Below are 21,197 nucleotides of genomic sequence, written 5' to 3' on the forward strand. Positions count from 1 at the left end.
GCAGCTTTCACAGGAAGATGCACACAGATAACTAGAGCCAGAGCTGAGCATTCCAGAGTCCCAGACATTTCATCAAGGACCCTTTATTTTGTCTGAGACATGCCAAGGAGGTTCTCTGTCCGGAGGTCATGGGCATGGAAGCCCTATTGCACCGCCATGAGCATTTTCCCTGGTGTTGAGCCTCCCTCGACCCAACAGTGTGAAGCCAACCATCAGCCATCAAAACTGATGGGCAGGTGGCTGAGGGCAGAGGCTGAGTACAGGACTGGGGCAAACATGCAACTGGAGCCCTGTCTGTCACCATCCACTAGTCTGGACAGGTTTCACCTCCGTGCCTCAGGAGACTCGTCTACAAAATTCTAGATAGTCTTACAGTCTTGCCGTGAGGATTAAATTAGGTGATATGGAGAGAGAGCTTTCTAGTGCTTAATAAACACATTATCAGGTGATCTCTGTTCCAGTGAGGAGGGTAACTTTAAATTATTATTGTTTGAGATAAATATTCTAAACACAGTTGTTGTTGTTCAGTTTCTAAGTCATGTCCGACTCTTTGTGACTTCATGGACTGTAGCATGCCTCTGTCCTCCACTATCTCCTGGAACTTGCTCATATTCCTGTCCATTGAGTTAGTGATGCTATCTAACTATCTCATCCTCTGCCACTCCTTCTCCTTTTGCCTTCAATCTTTCCCAGCATCAGGGTCTTTTCCAATGAGTCAACTCTTCACATCAGTTGGCCAAAGTATTGGAGCTTTAGCATTAGTCCTTCCAGTGAATATTCAGTGTTGTTTTCCTTTAGGATTGACTGGTTTGATCTCCTAGTTACTACCTTTAATTATTTCTGAGCCTCTGTTCCTGTTTTGAGATCATTGTGGAGGATTCCTGACTCAACTCATGGGGCCACATGGGCCTGGCTCAGCAGGCCAGGGTGGAGTAGAGCATAGTGGGTCAGATACAGACAGGGATGGTGTAGACCCCTGCCTGTACCACCAGCTATGGCCCCAAGGGCAATTTACTATGCCCCTCTGCCTCAGTCTCCTCATCTCTTACTAGGAATAGCAACAATTTCTGCTTTACAGAGTTGTGTTTAATTCAGTGAGTGAGCGAGTGAAGTCACTCAGTCGTGTCTGACTCTTTGCAACCCCATCAACTGTAGCCTACCAGGCTCCTCTGTCCATGGGATTTTCCAGGCAGGGGTACTGGAGTGGGTTGCCATTTCCTTCTCCAGGGAATCTTCCCAACCCAGGGATCGAACCCGGGTCTCCTGCATTGCAGGCAGATGCTTTACCATCTGAGCCATATGAAAACTATTGGCATATAGTATGTGTTCAGCAAATTGATAGGGATTATGCAGCTATTGTTCTCAGGTGGCACTAGTGGTAAAGAAACCTCCTGCCTATGGCAGGAGACATAAGAGACCTGGGTTCAGTTGCTGGGTTGGGAAGATACTCTGGAGGAGGGCATGGTAACCCACTCCAGTATCCTTGCCTGGAGAATCCCATGGACAGAGGAGCCTGGAGGGCTACAGTCCATAGGGTGGCACAGAGTTGGACATGACTGAAGTGACTTAGCACACACACGTGCAGCTATTGACTTAGCCACTGACTCACAGAATTTCAGACCTTGAAAGATATATAGAGATTACCTAGTAAGGGCCACCCCCCACCATTGGACCCATCCTTCATTCTGTAGATGGGAGATTGGGTCGTAGAAAAACTAAGAGTTTTAACAAATGTTGTGTGGCCAAGAACCTGCAGAATCAGGACTGGGACTCTTTCACTCCCTGCAGTTTTCTTGCTGTAGGCTGAGAGTAGATGCTCTATCCTGTTTAGCTAATCAGTGCTCCAAATTTTCTTGAAACCTTGGGCAACCAATAGATTGCATGAAAAGTTATAATACTCAAGGTCAGGCATTGAATTCTGTTATACATCCCAAGGTTTTAGCTGATCTTTTTATTTTAATCCATTTTTTTGGAAAATATTGCAAGCTCTATCAGCCTCTCCCTCTCTCTATCCCCTTCTTTGCCTCAGAAAACTAATATGCCCTCCCTCCCTACCGCCCTTATTTTTTTTAACTACAGTCTGTAGTGAAAACCCTCTTCTCTCAGATGAAATGAAGCAGCTGGCACCTTTAGGGCTCTCATATTATCATTATTATCATTTAACATTTATAAGTGCTCACAGTATGCTAGACACTATAACATACAGTAGTAAGGAGCTTGCTGTCTAAATTAGACACAGATAGATCCACATAAAAGAGAAAAATAGAGGCAGGGGGTGAGTGGGAAGTGGAGGAGGCAAGGGAAAAACTCAGGGTCACTGCCACAACACTTCAAACTCTTGCTGAGCCAATGGCTGTGGAAGACTTAGGGAGACATATCCAATTTTTAGCAAAGTGATATAAAATTGCCCCTAAAGGGATTGTGTGAAATACCAGGGATTTTTTTCATTTCTTCCAGAGAATTTCAGGAAAGCACCTTCTCGTGAACAGAATTGTTCTAAATCTGCTCTCTGCTGCCTCTTTCCATCAGCTTTCCCCAGGCCCCTGGTGGCCTCCTCCCCGTGCACTTTCGGTTTGAACTCAGAGAGCAGCAGGGAGGAAAGGGAATCAAGTGTGGGGCAGCCGGCATGTCTAATTCCATGACAGACATGTGGTGAATCTAAAGACCACCCCTGGAAGCCTCTTTGATCTCTGGAGCCCTCCATGCATTCTCTCTCCCCTCCATGGGGTCAGTGCCCAGTGGTTCCCCCCAGCAGCCTGGAGCCCCCTCCCCCACAGGTAAGCCTCCCTTTTTGTAAGTCCAGTTTTGCTCCCAAATAACATTTGTTCTTGCAACTCATTCTTGGTCTCAGAAACTGTCACTCTTTCCCCTGTTAATAATTTTTGCTGTATATGTTTACCCCTTACAACTTGAGAATGGGAGGTGGCACTGTTCATAGCTACAGGGAAATATTTAAGCACTAGGTCAAATAGATCCATCATAATTGGAGCAGAAGCAGTAGTTGAACAGTTTAATGAACTAAGGCAAAAAAATAATTTAAATGCCAATGCTTCTAATAACCTCTAATTCCTGAAGGTTGTCCGTGGGCTGCCCAGAGGGACCCTCCCAACAGAGGAGAGAAGCCCAATCAGTGTCCCAGAGTTCTCTTACCCTCAGCTTTAAGGGGGGGTCACTTGGCTTTCTCTGTGTGTGTATATGGTCTGAGCTCAGTCATGTCCAACCCTCTGCAGCCCCATGGACTGTAGCCTGCTAGGCTCCTCTGTTGATGGGGTTTCCCAGGCAAGAACACTTCTCCAAGGGATCTTCCCGACCCAGGGATCGAACCTGTGTCTCCTGCATTGGCAGGTAGATTCTTTAGCACTGTGCCACCTGAGTAGCCCTTCCTCTCTTTTGCAAACAGGAAATAAAAACCAGAGTTCCCTCCGATAGGAGTTAAGTCATGAAAACGGCAAAAATGTATTCCTATCCTGCATGGAACTCAAATCAAACCCAGGATATTTTCCACATGAAAAAACAAGCTGTAGTCTTTTCCCAGGGCTAAGTAAGAGGCAAAACTGACAAAGGGTGCAGGAGCTAGAGGCCAGAATGAAGGGTATCCTGCTGGGGCATCTGCACCTGGCATTTCCAGGCACCAGGGAAGTGGGGGAAAACACCAAAATTTAGGCAAGGGGAAATGCTCACCTCATCTTATTTCTTCCTCTCTTTCTTTGGCTGGGTACACATCCTTCCAATTCTCTCAAAAATTTTTTCCCCTCATTCTAGGGCCTAACGTGGTTTAATACTGGAACATTTATTGGACTTCTTAAAAATTGAACTCTAAATTTATAAGTTCGTGGAAACCAGGTGTGGGCTGCTGCATGAATTCATGTCTGCTAGAAAGAGGCACCAAAATGGAACTGGATGTGCAGATGGAAAGGGAAGGAAAGCAGGAGCAGGTGGGAGGAGCTTGCGGACAACAGTGCAGGTCTGACCCCAGTGGAGGAGAGCAGGAAGGAAGGAGGATCAGGGAAGAGAAGGTCCCAACTGAGCAGAGCTTTAAAGAGGTTCAGCAAGGTTACTGTGGAGTCTTCCTGCCAAGTTGCCCAAGGGAGGAGACGTGCCTTTTGCAGGAAAGGGCCTATCTTTGGATCCCTGCTGCTCAGTTGCTGACTAGTCACAGCCAGTAAAAGGTGTGTAGACTCACTGGTGGATCTAGAAGAGGGCAGCTCGGGTCATCCGTCAGTTATGCTCCCCGCAAAAGGAGTTCTGAACTGAACTATTTGGTCACAACTGCCTTATTTACTTCATTCCAGAGAGACAATTAAACGAGAGCAGAGCAAATAAGGTCTTGGCCTGTAAACCAGGCATAGCATTTAACATTTTCTGGTGACTCAGATAGTAAAAGAATCTGCCTGCAACGCAGGAGACCTGGGTTCGATTCCTGGAGAATGGAATGGCTACCCATTCCAGAATTCTTACCTGGAGAATCCCATGGACACAGGTGCCTGGTGGGCTGCAGTCTGTGGGTCTGCAGTCCATGGGGCTGCAAAGAGTCGGACATGGCTGAGGGACTAACATTTTTTTTTCCATTATAATAGCTTCCACTTATGCAAGTGCCAGGAACTAAATATAGTTACCATGGTAAACATCACACAGACCCTACAAGGTCACTATTATAAACCTATTTCACAGGCGGAAAACTGAGTCTTGAAAAATTGTGGTTATGCAGTAACTGTTAGCAGAGCCAGGATTCCACCCTAAAGTCTAATTCCAGAGCCACTTTCTACATTACCTCTGAAGTCACTTCTCAACTGGAGCAATTTATAAGATATTTAACTTCTGCTAAATATTAAAATGCTGTTGTTATAGTCTCATAATGCACGACTAGAGGAGAAACCTCTGGTAAAATCACACAAGGCTTAGCAATCACCCCAGAAATTTGCCTGGGGGCAGACACCCCCCACCCTCACCATATCTCTCCATTTTATGAAGAACCAAGGTAAAATATTCATTTAAATAAATGAAGTGCATTAGCAGTACAGTGGCATGTCCTTCTTGTCTGTATGGAGACAATTTCTCAGAAGTGCACATGCTCTATAGTAATTGCTATTTTCCAACCATGACCTGGCAGCAAAGCACCAGCTCACAGACACTTGCTGAGCTAAGAACCAAAAGCAGCCAAAAAACTCCTGCAGAGATTCCCAAAGCTTGTACTAATAAACGGCATCAGGTGCACCTACATGGCTATGAGACACATGAAACACTGATTCTCACAGACGAGTTAAAGTCCAGTTTGATGCTGCTCAAATTTCACTTTAAAAAAGGTATTGAAACAAGCCTCTAGAAACCTAGTTGACTTAATTACGAAGAAGAAAGTACAACCAAATCTGAATCCTAACATGTAGAAGTCTGTCAGAGTTGACAGAAAATGTGGCTCTGATGCTATGAGGTTTTTCTCTTGAAAAGCCTAAAAGGACATTGTCAAGTTTGACAGGCCTAAAATGCAACACCCACACACACCCCTGCATGCAAATATTACATTTTCTGTTTAAAAAATGGCTTCCCAATGGATATTTAACTCAGTCTTCAGAAATGATCTCAAGTGAAAAATAAATAAATAAAAAATAGAAAGCTTTTCAGCTTTGATTCCCTGCTAGTTTGTAAGAATAGGTTTGGCAAGAAGAGTGGCACCCATAATCACAATAAGCCCAAGTGGCTTGGTTGGTTTTATCCACAGCCAACTAAGGACAGGGATTTTTAATACCATTACCACCCCCATTTTTGAGGGTTCCTAGTTTTTCACTGTCAGGAAGCATTCTCGGAAAAATAATTAATTTATGCAACAGGCATGTCTTCAACTAGTCACCCACTAGCTATGTGTGTTTAGTCGCTCAGTCGTGTCTGACTCTTTGCGAGTCCATGGACTGTAGCCCACCACATTCCTCTGTCCATGGGATTCTCCAGGCAAGAATACTGGAGTGGGTTGCCATTTCCTTCTCCAGGGGATCTTCCTGACCCAGGAATCGAACCCGGGTCTCCTGCCTTGCAAACAGATTCTTTATTGTATGAGCTACAGGGAAGTTCCTATCCTTTCAGAAAACCATTTCTTTATGTAGCAATTGTAATGGGTAAATAGGCCCATTCCTGAAGACTACCAAAAATGTCCTAGCACAAGGCTGTCCGATTTACACTCCAACACAGTAAAGGACAAAACACCAGAAACGAATGTCCTACATGAAACAGCTAGTGTTTTAGGCAGTAATTTCCCTCACATCTAGGGCAAAAGAGAAAGCATCCAGTTCATATCAAAACGCTTCATGTGGTTTAAATAAAAGAACCGAGGCATTAGCATCCCTATTTTTTGATTCCACCTTCATGTAAATATGATCAATTGATCTACACAGAGCATTCCTCTGATGGTGCAACAATCACTCCGCACACATGTACTAACCCCCTATCTGACACATGACAGTGAAGGGAAGGAGCACTGTGGTAGTGGGAATCATTTACTTGCTCATGAGTGGCAGGATTTAGCCAATGTTTATAGAATAAATTTCAAACTTGAGCTCAGAACTGTTTCCCCATAATCTGGCCCCAACCTACCTTTGTAGTCTTTCTCTTGATGCTGGCCTCCAGTCCAATATGATAGCCACAATTTATACATGGCTCTATTATGCAACTGAAATGTGTTGGCTCCTATAACACCTGCTGTAAGTGTAATCTACATACCAGATTTTGAAGACTTCGTACACAATAAAAGGTTGTAAAATTTCTCATCTCAGTATTTTTTAAAATTGGTTACATATTAAAATGAGGATGTTTTGAATACAGTAGTTACAGAAAATAAATTATACATTCATTTCAAGTGTTTCTTTTTTGATATAGAAAATTTTAAATTACATATGTGGCTTTTGATTTAATTTCTGTTAGATAGTGTTGTTAGACTTTGCACTGTGGCAACAAGCATGCCTTGTGCAGACCTTTTTTCAATAAGAGGAACCAGAGCACCAGGAAATGTCTGATTCTGGAACTGAGGGCAGGAAATATACAGGATGAGACTGGAGGATCTTGTAGGGTCAGGAAGTAAGAAAGTGCCCAAATGACGAACACCCCAGAATAATAAGAGCATGTGAAAGGAACACAGAAATCAGTCAAAGGAGCTACCAAAAACCAAAGTTGGAACAATTTGAGCAACAAAATAAATAAAATCATATTGAATTATAACCCAAAATATAAAAATAAATACCCATGAGTCCAGATGGATAGAAATGAATGACTGAACAAATAAATAAGTGGGTCAGAATAGACAAATTTCCTGTGCAACAGAGTTCCAGATAGTTTATATAGATACTCAGCCTTTAAGAATGTGGAATATAAATATGCATTTCTTAAATACAGACTGCACATTACGACTTCTTTCAAAAAAAGTACAGCATGGAAGATGAGATAAAAGGCTAACTTCCCAGCTGGCTTCCCTAGTAACTCAGCTGGTAAGGAATCTGTCAGCAATACAGGAGGCCCTGGTTTGATTTGTGGGTCAGGAAGATCCCCTGGAGAAGGAATAGGCTACTCACTCCAGTTTTCTTGGGCTTCCCTGGTGGCTCAACTGGTAAAGAATCTGCCTGCAATGCAAGAGACCTGGGCTCAATCCCTGGGTTGGGAAGATCCTCTGGAGAAGAGAATGGCTACCCATTCCAGTATTCTGGCCTGGAGAACTCCGTGGACTATATAGTCCACGGGTTGCAAAGAGTCGGACACGACTGAGCAACTTTGACTCACTTTTCCCAGGTGGCGCTACTGGTAAAGAACCTGCCTGCCATTGCAGGAAAAATAAGAGATGCAGATTTGATCCTTGGGTCAGGGAGATCCCCGGGAGGAGGGCATGGTGACCCACTCCAGTATTCTTGTGTGGAGAATCCCATGGACAGAGGAGCCTGGCGGGCTACAGTCCATGGTGTAGCAAAGAGTAGGGCACAGCTGAAGCAAATTAGCACACACACATGCAACACTGCAGAAACCTCACAAATACCACCTCAGCCAGGTGACCAAAGCTAATCACCACATTAACAAGGCTGACATCGTGTCAAGATGTGATGTGGTAAGAACAGCATTAGACTTTTGTGGTCTTCCCTTCTTCAATATCATCATAAAAAAACATTAAATAAACTTGAGGGACATTCTATAAAATGTCTAACCAGTATGCCTCAAAACTGTCATGGTCATCCAAAACAAAGAAAGTCTGAAAGGCTATTATCATCAAGAGGAGCTGAGGGAGATGTGACATCTAAACATGACATGGTACCCTGGATGGGCTTTTGGAATAAAAAAGGGACATCAAGTAAAACTAAGAAAATTTGAAGAAAATATGTACTTTTATTAACACTAATGTATCAACATGAGTTCACTAATTGTTACAAAAATACCATCCAAATGTAAGCTGTTAATAACAAGGGACATTAGATGTGAGGGATATGAGAACTCTCTATTCTCTTTGCAACTTTTATTTAAATATAAAATTATTCTAAAACTAAAAGTTTATTTAAAATAAGAAGCATGGTTTATGGACGCCTTCTAAGGCTTTGAAGAAGCTGAAAAATTGAATTTTCAGTGGCATATGGAACAGTTAAATCTTTCAGACTCTCCTCCTGCCCATCACTGCTGTTTGTCTTAGAAAAGATGGTTCCCTAACAATCACATTTCTTTTTACAATTATGAGTTGATCTATATCTACTCCTATACCTACCATCAGGGAGAATTAAAACTCCATCATCATCACTGTCTGTTTTCCTTAGTTACACTTTCCTCCTCCTCAGGCCCACACCCTGCAAACTTATTTTATTAAGCCTTATCCTTAAGATTCCCAGAACAGAACTTATGCTTCCTCTTTTTCGATAAACAAATATTAATAATATTTAAAATACCTGGGGAAAATAACCCAAAATCCAAACACAGGGAATTTCTGTTGGCTTCTGGAATGAAAGGATAATCCAGAACTCGAATGTTCGAAAAATATCAGTAAGATTTTCAGTAACAACGTGTCCATTTACCACATTCTTCAAGAAAGACCAGAGTAAAATTTTACAAACTAAAGCTAAAACAAAAGTGAACAAAAGCATTTAATAGTTGAGAAAAACATTTAGAAATGTACCTTATGGAATATTTAAAAATATTATATAAAGAAAACGTAATTGGTTGAGTACTTGGGAATAAGTAGACCCAGAGACCATCATTAAAACTAGTTATGCCTCTAATTTTTACCTGCAGCCAGTTAAGCCAAGGGTTACCTCTGAAATGTCAAACAGCCAATGTGAAGGAATTTATTGCAAGAGATATAATTCCCAATTCTGGCTGGTAAAACAAACTTTACGGAGGACTTCTGGACTTTTATAATGATGGAATACAACCTGAGGCAGTGTAAATTCATAATCTCGTAGGACAAACAGCCTTTAAAAATTCAATCTAGTATCCAGTTCACCCTTGAAATGAGTGGAATTTTCTGTAGAAGTCACATGACATATTCATTGTACGGTATGAACCCTCCTATTAACATGATCTCAGGCCTACCTACCCCTTTGCTCTAATTTTGCAGGGTCGGTTTTAACATCACTGAACACATAAATTCTAGTATGATTTGTGCTTTAGCTGAGGTATGCTTTAGATAATAGCCACCTAGTAGGAATCTGTTATGGTCTAGCAGTGTCTACAGTACTGTCGCTTTGATATGATACAAAAGGGACCTGCCTATAATAGTCAAATTGTCATTGTCACTAAACAAATTTCTTTAAATAAAGGCCTATAAAAATCCAATTCAATTGTGCATGGAGTACCATTAAGTTGAAATGCTGCAATAGTAAAAGTCAAGATTAACTTAACCTTTTAAAAAGATTCTATTACAGACTAAGCCACACTGGCATGGGGAGGACTTTGTGTTAATTCTGTGCCCTGAAAAGATTAGAAAATGGCAAATGTAGTGTATCTTGAAAGCCCATGGGTGCCCTGGAGTCTGGTTACCATTTCCCCCTCCCTGGAGCTGATCGCTCCAGCCACGGAGGCCCCAGGACACAGCACAGCTCTGCAACCTACAGTTTCGGTGGCCTGGGCAGCTACATTACCTCCCCCTGCCCCCAAGGCTTTTGAAGTGGCGACAGGAAACAGCAGCTCTGTTGGCCCCACTCCCTCCGAGGCAGTTTTCTTGGTCTCAGAGTGTGTTAAACACTACCAGATCCAAAAGGTATCAGGTTTATGGTGATATAATATCACCTGAGATTTTGGTGACATTGGGAAGAAAAGGAAAAGACAGAAAAAACATTCAGGCCCTTTTCATAGCATCACAAGATTATTCATCAGAAGAGAGTCGTGGTCACCTAGTTCAAATTTCCATCTATTGTCTCCTGTTCTCCTCTGTCTCCAATCAAATAATTCAAATGGTAGAGAAGCCCACCACCTGCTAGAGAAGTGTGAGTCTTGTTATGGGATGGATAGTTCTAACTGCTGGAAATATCTGCCTTCTGTGGAGCCAAATTCTGCCTTCCAATGACTTACATTGATTGTATCTATTGAGTCACACGTGCTGCATGCTTAGTTGCTAAGTCGTGTCTGACTCTTTGTGATCCCGTGGGCTGTAGCCCGCCAGTCTGCTCTGTCCATGGGATATCCCAGGCAAGAGCCCTGGAGTGAGTTGCACTTCTCCATGGGATCTTCCCAACCCAGGGCTTGAACGCAGGTCTCCTGTGTCTCCTGCATTAGCAGATGGAATTTTTACTACTGAGCCACCTGGGAAGCTTATTGGGTCATTGGAACCAATAGAAAATATGTCTCCACATTCAACTGCCACACAGCTTTTCAAATATTTAAAGACAGTCATGATAATAATAACAAAAGCTCTTATCATTTCCTGAGTGACAGTACTGTACCAGATACTTTACGTCTGTAAGTGGATGGAGAGAATGTCCTTCAGCTGAACCCCTCAAGAGACAAGCAATAGATGTGTTTGCAAGGGAAACTTGATAGCACTTGAGATGGGGAGCCAACAGTGATATTCTGAGATCCCAAAGGCCACACTCTGGACAGAAATATGTTTGCTATGGAGAGTGGATTCGCAACATGAGTGGATCTCTGTTTCAAGGAGTCCAAGTTTGATTTTTTTCAAGTTAAGGATAGGAACTGGGAGAGGATGGCTTGTTCTAGAAGAAGGGAAAGGAATGTGAAGACCCCAGTGTACTGAGTGTTCTTTGCTCAGTCGTATCTGAGTCTTTGTGACCCCATGGACTGCGGTACACCAGGCTGCCCTGTCCTTCACTATCTCCCAGACTTTGCTCAAACTCATGTCCATTGAATAGATGACACCATCCAACCATCTTATCCTCCATCACCCCCTTCTCCTCCTGCCCTCAATCTTTCCTAGCATCAGGATCTTTTCCAATGAGTCAGCTCTTCACGGCGGGTGACCAAAGTATTGGAGGTTCAGCTTTAGTATCAGTCCTTCCAATGAATATTCAGGGTTGATTTCCTTTAGGATTGGCTGGAGTCAATGATCCTGGAGTCAAAGTGTCTGGAGGGGTGGAGAAAAGCGAGCTTGCCCGGGGAAAGAATTACCCACCCCATGCCCTGCCCACTACATTCCCACTCATCCCTCTTTTGGCACAGTGGTAAAGTCTTGGCAGAGAACTTCAATGTAGGGAGGAGGCTTACATTTTCCTCTGGGAGGTGTGCAGTGTGAATTTCTTCATGCATCTTTATTATTGTTGTTTAGTCACTCAGTCATGTCCAACTCTTTTGTGACCCCATGGACTGTAACCCGCCAGTCTCCTCTGTCCAAGGGATTTCCCATGGAGAGGGTTGCCATTTCCTCCTCCAGGGATCTTCCCCACCCAGGCAGATTTTTTACCAAGGAAAACCCAGTCTTCATTCATCTGTTGGATCAAAACTCCAGTGAAATCTTCTTAACTCACCAGTGCTTCCATGTGAGTAGATTTAGTGGGGAATTCAAAGAGAGGCTCATGAGATCTGCCTTCAGGGGCATTTGGACCAGACCCTGGAGAGCCTCTTGAAAGTGAAAGAGGAGAGTGAAAAAGTTGGTTTAAAGCTCAACATTCAGAAAACTAAGATCATGGCATCTGGTCCCATCACTTCATGGGAAATAGATGGGGAAACAGTGGAAACAGTGGCTGACGTTATTTTTTGGAGCTCCAAAATCATTGCAGATTCTGATTGCAGCCATGAAATTAAAAGACTCTTACTCCTTGGAAGGAAAGTTATGACCAACCTAGATAGCATATTAAAAAGCAGAGACATTACTTTGCCAACAAAGGTCCGTCTAGTCAAGGCTATGGTTTTTCCAGTGGTCATGTATGGATGTGAGAGTTGGGCTATAAAGAAAGCTGAGTGCTGAAGAATTGATGCTTTTGAACTGTGGTGTTGGAGAAGACTCTTGAGAGTCCCTCGGACTGCAAGGAGATCCAACCAGTCCATCCTAAAGGAAATCAACCCTGAATATTCATTGGAAGGACTGATGTTGAAGCTGAAACTCTAATACTTTGGCCACCTCATGCAAAGAGCTGACTCATTGGAAAAGACCCTGATGCTGGGAAAGATTGAGGGAAGGAGGAGAAGGGGATGACAGAGGATGAGATGGTTGGATGGCATCAGTGACTCAGTGGACATGGGTTTGGGTGGACTCCGGGAATTGGTGATGGACAGGGAGGCCTGACGTGCTGCGGATCACAAAGAGTCGGACACGACTGAGTGACTGAACTGAACTGGAGAGACTGACATGGAAACCAGAAGAGAGGGTAACCCAATCACTATATATTATTCAAGAGATGATATTGCTACTTTTTCTACGAGGATCCTGGGAGTCAGAAAACTTGAGTGACTTTCCCAGAGTGGGACTGAATCTACTCGATGCTTTTCACTATACACCACTTCATCACATGTCCCCACTGCTTTACCTTTTCTAAGGTTCCTTTTTCTAGTGACATTTTCCTCAACCTTTTCCCATGACGTACTTTCCAGATCTCTTCTCTGTGTACTTTCTGGCAAGGAAACTGTTCAGTTTTCCCACTTACAGTGGCAGTAATGCAGCAATGCATGTTACACATTTGTTAATTCAGCCTAAGATCTTTTTCAACATGTTTGGAGATTTTTTTTTTTGCATAAAGCAAATTTTTCCCATCCTTCCTTATTTATACACAACTGATACTTTATAACATATTTTATTTTTCTGACTACTTAAGTAATGCACATTTGGAAATTCCCTGGCAGTCCAGTTATTTAGAACTCCATGCTTTCACTGCTAAAGGTTCAATCCTTGGTCAGGGAACTAAGACCCCACAAATCAGGTGGCATGGCCAAAAAAAAAAAAATTAAACAAAATGAAGTCATGTATATTTCTTACAGACAGAATTTTGAAATTATGAAAACATTAAGAAAAACTAGGTCTAACAACTATGGATTAATAATTAATTAATAACAATTAATAATTGTTGATGTTTGGGAACACATTATTTCAGTCTTTTGAATGCATGTATGTACAATTTTTATAGTCTGACTCTAAATGCTGAACCTAACATTTACCATGTTTAAGTTGTTTTGATTATTCAGGCTTCTCACTACAATTTATCAAAATAAATTTGAATCCTGATGTTTCCATTTATTTTCTTAGCTAACCTGCAACAGAAGCCTATAGCACTGAATCCCTTCATCATCTCTTTTCCAGAGGCTGCTTCTTCCCCTCTCTCATCATGTGACCACATTGCTTCTCAGCTCTCACCTGAACCAGCTTATTTGACATAGTTGAGTGCTGTTGCCTTGGTCTCGGATCTCTTGATCATGATTCTTTTTTAACTTCATTGGCCACAACTTCTCACTCTCCTTCCCTCTCTTTCTCGTCTTCACAAATGCCTCCGGGTTCAATTTATGATCTCCACTATTTTCTTTCAATTCCTTCTCGCTAGGTGAGCTCCTCAAGCCTCATTTCTTGAAGTACCATCTATGCACCCTTGAATCTTCCATTTATATCTCTACCACCCTCTACCCTGAATCCTCCCATAATACTCCTCTGCCTGGTTGACATATCTTGGATGTTGTAGGACATCTCAAATGCCTTATTGAAATGTAGCTGCCTTGTCACCATAACATTCTCTTGATGTCTAAGTCTCATAATCTTATGTAGAAAGAAACTAATGTCTATTTGACCTGGCTTGTTCCATAGGAACCCACCTTAGAAATTTTTCTAGACATCAGACTTCCCATTCAGTTCTCAATAACGTCCACTCGTTTCCCCTTCCTGAAATTAAGCAGCAGCAGCAGACCTGTGTTCAGTTTTATGACACCTGTGTCACTGTCTGTGATTTCTCAGAGCAAATGGTAAGAACATATCCTCAATTTATTTTAGTAATTCAGTATGTAAGTCTTCTGAGCTCATTGAAGGTGAAGAGCAGATCACCTCCAACTCCTAGCCTGCTAGGACATCAGTTGGCAGGGATTTAAGTGGGGGGATAGTGGAGGGTGCAGAAGAGGAGAAGGGGTATTTTCCTTGGCAAATAACACAGGGCAGAAGGAAAGTTCAGTAGCTGTCTTCTGTCATCTGTCAACTTTATACCATCTTCCCTGTGTTATGAGCCAATACTGTCCCTGTTTTTCTTGAGCTTTAAAGAGTTTGTTCTTGTCTTCAGTTTGTTTTGTGAGCCTCAGCTCAGCCTGGGTTTTAGCTTTCCTCATAAAATTCCCTCAAGTTGAGCCATTTTGCATTAAAAATCAATCCTTCATATGTTTCATCTTTTGTTCATAGTTTTTTACAAAAACTTAAGGTCCTCAGAAAGTTTCCTGTATAATCACATTGATAAGTTTGCTGGATAGAAACCAGGATGTCCAGTTAAATTTGAATTTCAGATAAGCAGCAAATGATTTTCAGTATAAATATATCCTATGCAATATTTGGGATGTGCTTGTACTAAAAATCATTGTTTATCTTAAATATCAAATTTAACTGAGCATTCTGTAATTTATTTGCTAAGTCTGACAAGTTTACATGTTGATCTGTTTGGTTTGCTTCAGTTTTAACTAGTTTCAGCCTTACTTATTCACTTGAATTGCAATAAGAGTAAAAATTTTAGCTTTGGAAAATTTCCATTTCTCTTGAGTTGGGTTTGTACTTTGCTTTATATCATTTAAGGTACCTTATTGTATTAGTCTGCTCAGGCTGCCATAACAAAACACCACAAACTCAGTGACTTAACAACATTTATTATTTCACAGTTCTGGAGGCTGGAAGTCCATGATCAAGCTGCCTGCAAATTCATTCCTGGTGAGAGCTTACTCCCTGGCTTGGAGATGGTCATCTTCTTTCTATGGCCTTTACTTTGTGCTCTCAAGAAAATTATCCACTTTTTTCCTGGATTGTTTCTATTTTGCTTTTATAAATTCTCAGGTACATGTCTTCCCTCATGAACTCAAAATTAGCATGGTCACTCTCTGGTCACTTTCAGGTCACTTTCAGGTCTCTGAACAAAAGAGTATTAAAACAGGAGCAACTCACCAGGCAGTAGGTAAAGCACTTTATATGTTGTATTTAATCCCTACAAGAGCCACAGGAGAGGATGTATTAGTCAGAGTTCTTCAGAAAGAAAGGAACCAGTAGAATGTAGACAGATAGATATTATGAGGGATTACCTCACAGAATTATGGAGGCAGAGAGGTCACACATCTGCAGTCAGCAAACTGCAAGCCCAGGTAAGTTAGTGGTGTAATTCCAGTCCAAATCCCAAAGCCTGAGAACCAGGGCAGCTGGAAGTCCTAGTCTGAGTCTGAAGGTCTGAGAACCAGGATTGCCATACCCAAGCACAAGAGAACATGGATTTACCAGCCCAACCAGAGTGGAAATTCACCCATTCCTCTGCCTTTTTGTTCTGTTTGGAGCCACATCAATCTACTGATTCAAAGCAAATCCAAAGAAAATCTCTTCACAGTACCTTCACAGACACACCCAGAAATAATGTTTTACCAGCTATCTGGGCATCCCTTCACTCAGTCAAACTGACACATAAAATTCACCAACACAGTGTCTTCACTTGAGTTCTCCTATAGACAGATTCTAATTTTGACTTAGATGTAGATGCAGGAAGTTCATATAGGAAGTGATCCAGGATGCACAAGTGAAGTACTGGAAAAGTAATTCAAGGAATGGAGAAAAGCTAGTGAAGGGTATGGAGTGAATGGGGCCCCACTGTGGGCATCTGGGCTCAGTCCCAGTGGGAACTCTCTGAGGAACAGTGTGGAATAGGCTTCAGAATTGTTCCCCTGAAAAGCCCGGAGGTTGGGGCATTTATCCTCTGCCTCCTACCTTCCTTCATTGCGTAAGGGCGGCCCGCAGGCACTAACTTTCCTTGAGGCCAAGATGCTCCAGTGGCTCCTGAGAAAGTCTTCAGTTACAGCCAGCCTCTGTCCATGCTGTCAGAGCCCTTCTTGAGAGCACCGTTTCCCTATCTAGGGTGCCTTCCTGGTGCTTTAGGTAGGAAGCATGCCATCTCCAGAAGAAAAAGTAGAAATAGGACAACAGGATATGAAAGTAAGGTGGAGCCTAACAGTCCCTGCTATAAGTTGTTGTTGTTCTGTTACTAAGTTGTGTCCAACTCTTGTGATCCTATGGACAGCAGCATGCCAGGCTTACCTGTCCTTCACTATATCCGGTCAGCAATGCTATCCAACCATCTCATTGTCTGCTGCCCCCTTCTCGTTTAGTTTTCAATCTTTCCCAGCATCCGGGTCTTTTCCAATGAGTCAGCTCTTTGTATCAGGTGGCCAAAGCATTGGAGCTTCAGCAACAGTACTTTCAATGAATGTTCAGAGTTAATTTCCTTTAGGATTGACTAATGTGATCTTCTTGCCACCCAAGAGATTCTCAAGAGTCTTCTCCAATAAATGTCTCCACCAGGCTCTGGGTTTCCTCATGGAACTTACTCTCTAACAGTTTAGAAGTGTTGAATAATTAATCTTAGGTCATGAAAGTACTCTTGCCTAGAAAATCCCATGGATGGAGGAGCCTGGTAGGCTGCAGTCCGTGGGGTCGCTAAGGGTCGGACATGACTGAGCGACTTCACTTTCACTTTTCACTTTCACACATTGGAGAAGGAAATGGCAACCCACTCCAGTGTTCTTGCCTGGAGAATCCCAGGGACGGGGGAGCCTGGTGGGCTTCCGTCTATGGGGTCACACAGAGTCGGACACGACTGAAGTGACTTAGCAGCAGCAGCAGCAGCAGCAGCATGAAAGTAATGAGTGATAAAGCTGAAATTCCAACACAGGTCAGTCTGATTCCACTTCACCATTCAACCTTCCTTCTATTAACTTTTATCTGTTATTTGATTTTGGAGTTATAAGGGTACTGCTGCTGCTGCTGCTGCTAAGTCACTTCAGTCTTGTCTGACTCGTGTGTGACCCCATAGACAGAAGCCCACCAGGCTCCCCCGTCCCTGGGATTCTCCAGGCTAAAGATCACTAAATTGGCTATCTGACTTTATAAATAGGAATTGAGACCAAGAGAATGTATGTGCCTATATAGCAAGTTTACTTGACACACGTGAAAGAGAACAGGGACTAAAACTCAGATCTTCTAATCTCCATTCTAAGTATAATCCTTTATTATGTCCCCTAGAAACTCTTCTTATAATTTCCATTTTTTAACAGCTTTATTGAAGCTAAATTGTATACAATAAACTACATAAGCACAGTTTTATATTTTCAACATGCTTGTATACCATGATCAATATCAACAATCAACATAATGAACATATTATAAACCCCCTAAAGTTTCCTTTTGTTATCTCTTTCTTCCCAAATATCCCTAATCATCTTCAATTTCCAACAAATAGCAATATGCTTTCTGTCACTAGCTGCTGCTGCTGCTAAGTCACTTTAGTCGTGTCCAACTCTGTACGACCCCATAGACGGCAGCCTACCAGGCTCCCCAGTCCCTGGGATTCTCCAGGCAAGAACACTGGAGTGGGTTGCCATTTCCTTCTCCGATGCATGAAAGTGAAAATTGAAAGTGAAGTCATTCAGGCGTGTCCGACTCTTAGCAACCCCATGGACTGCAGCCTACCAGGCTCCTCCGTCCATGGGGTTTTCCAGGCAAAAGGACTGGAGTGGGTTGCCATTGATTAACCTAAATAAATGAAATCATACAGTATACTCTAATATTGTATGGTCTCCTTCAATCAGTATAATTATTTTGATATTGAACAGACTATTCAACAAAAATGATATATGACATGAATAAATGTTGTGTATCATTTTTGTTGAATAGTCTGTTCAATATTTTTGCCCATTTCTAAAGTTGAGAACCAATTCCATAACTGACACAGTCATTTTGCTGTTTGTTTTTTGTTGATTCTACTTCATTTTGTTGATCTTTACTCTTTTTCTGGATTCATTTGTAATAAATGATTTTTTAATGATTCCATTATATCTCCTTTGTTGGCATATTAGTTACACCTAGTTTCATTATTTTAACTAGCACTTTAGGGTTTATCATATATGTCATCTTCTTCTAAGTGATATTCTGCCACTCATGTGAAAAACTTAAAATAGCATCTTTCTATTTCTCTCCTCCTGACATTTATGTTATAAATGTTATACATTTTATTTTTATATTTATCTTAAAACCCAACATTCAATTACCTTGTAAAGAGATTCAAATAAGGAAAAATCACGTATGTTTAACAAGTAGTCATCATTTCTAGTGTCCTTTATTTCATTATGTAGGTTCATATTTCTATATAGCAACATTTCCTTCTACCTAAAAGACTTTAAAAATATTTCTTATGATGTAGGTGTACTGTTTATATGTTTCTGAAAATGTCATTTTACTTTTGCTTTTTGAAGATATTTTTGCTGGCTATAAAATTCTAGGTTGGCAGCTTTATCTTTCATGCATTAGAATTATTGCTGCAATATAAGTACATACTGTCTTCTCACTTCTCTTTAATGTGAAACATGCTTTCATCCATATTTGTTCCTCTGTACAATTTTTGTTTTATTACTAGATTTGAGCAATTTTATTATGAAGTACCTTGCTGTATTTAACTTGGTGTTTCTTGTCTTTAGGATTCATGGAGCTTCATGAACCTGTCAGTTTATGGGTTTTGTAAAATTTGGAAAACTTTCAACCATTATTTCTTCAAATATTTTTCTGTAGTCCCCACTCTCTTCTCTCCTCTGAAGATTCGAATGACATGAAGCCACTTGAAGTTTTCCCACAACTCAATGATGCTCCGTTCACTTTTTAAAATGTTCTTTTCCTGTTTTTATTACTATGTCATCAAATTTGCTAATCTTTTCTTCTCTGATGTCTGCCACAAACCCCACCCACTGCAGTTTTAAATCTTATATTTTATAATAGTCATCTTTGGAAGTTTGAATTGGGTTGTTTTTTATATTTTGTCTCTACTTAACTTTTTAATCATATAGAATAAAAATTTAATAACTATTTTAATATTCCTATCCACTAATTATAAATGTCTGTGTCAGTTCTGAGTTAGTTTTAATTGAGTGACTGATTTCCTCATTTTTCATAGATTATATTTTTCTGTTTCTTAACATGCCTGGTAATTTTTCACTTGATTCCAGACAATAAATTTTGCCTTTTTGAGTGCTCGATATTTTGCATTCCTAAAATATTCTCGAGTTTTGTTCTGGAATGCAGCGAAATTGCTTGCCAATAGCTTCATACTGTCAGTTCTTGCAGTTAAGATTTTGTTAGGTGGGACTGGAATACTGCTTGGTCTAGAGTTTATTATTCCTCACTACTGAGATAAGACCTTTCTTTGTACTCAACCCAATATTCTGTGAACCTTGAGGTTTTCCAGCCTGACTGGTGAGAACAATCTCTGTTTCCACCCCTGTGTGAGCAGGACTCTGTTTCCTTTAATCCAACAGTTCTCAATTAGGGAAATTTTGCCTTACATGGGACATTTGACTTGCACAGTCTAGAGACATTTTTGGTTGTCACAAGAAACTGGAGGGGAGGTGGGTGCTATTAGATCTAGTGAGTAGAGGCAAAGGATGCTGCTAAACATTCTGTAATATACAGGATGCATCCACAACAAAGACTTATTATGCAACCAAAAATGTCAATGGCACTGGAATTGAGAAACCATGCTCTAATCCTTTCAAGTGACTCACACCAGTCTCCTAGAATTCCTTCACATGTCTGTGCTAATCAGTGTTCTCAAAGGGGACCCTCTGTAGACTCTGGAGTTCTTCTCTGCAAAGCTCTCTCCTTTCCTATACACTATGTGTGGGCCTACATGCTCAGTTGTGTCCAACTCTTTGTAACACTATGGACTGTTGCCCACCAGCCTCCTCTGTCCATAGGACTTTCCAGGCAAGAATACTGGAGTGGGTTACCATTTCCTCCTCCAAGGGATCTTCCCGACACAGGAATCTAACCCGTGACTCCTGTGTCTCCTACATTGCAGACGGATTCTTTACCACTGAGCCATCAGGGAACTCTATACACTACAGTAACTACCTTATTCTGCCAGGGTAGCTTTAGTTTATAAGAGACTTGGTTTGCCTCTTCAGTGCAGGAATCCTTCTGGATCTGCCTGGTTTCCTTCTACCTGGACCAAGGCTTAGAAACTTGCTCAAGGCAGGAAGATGGGGAGAACTTCAGTTCAGTTCAGTTGCTCAGTCAAGTCCGACTCTGCAACCCCATGAACCGCAGCACACCAGGCCTCCCTATTCGTCACCAAACTCATGTCCATTTACCCAAACTCATGTCCACTGAGTCGGTGATGCCATCCAACCATCTCATCCTCTGTCGTCCCCTTCTCTTCCGGCCCTCAGTGTTTCCCAGCATCAGGGTCTTTTCCAGTGAGTCAACTCGTCGCATGAGGTGGCCAAAGTATTGGAGTTTCAGCTTTAGCATCAGTCCCTCCAATGAACATCCAGGGCCAGGCCTCCCTGTCCATCACCAACCCCCGGAGTACACTCAAATTCATGTCCACAGAGTTGGTGATGCCATCCAGCCATCTCATTCTCCGTCGTCCCCTTCTCCTCCCGCCCCCAACCTTTCCCAGCATCACAGTCTTTTCCAGTGAGTCAACTCGTCGCATGAGGTGGCCAAAGTATTGGAGTTTCAGCTTTAGCATCAGTCCCTCCAATGAACATCCAGGATTGATCTCCTTTAGAATGGACTGGTTGGATCTCCTTGCAGT

The sequence above is a fragment of the Moschus berezovskii genome, chromosome 28, assembly GCF_049115385.1.
Source record: "Moschus berezovskii isolate FMDL1 chromosome 28, NW_MosBer_1.0, whole genome shotgun sequence".
In the NCBI taxonomy this organism is placed as follows: Eukaryota; Metazoa; Chordata; class Mammalia; order Artiodactyla; family Moschidae; genus Moschus; species Moschus berezovskii.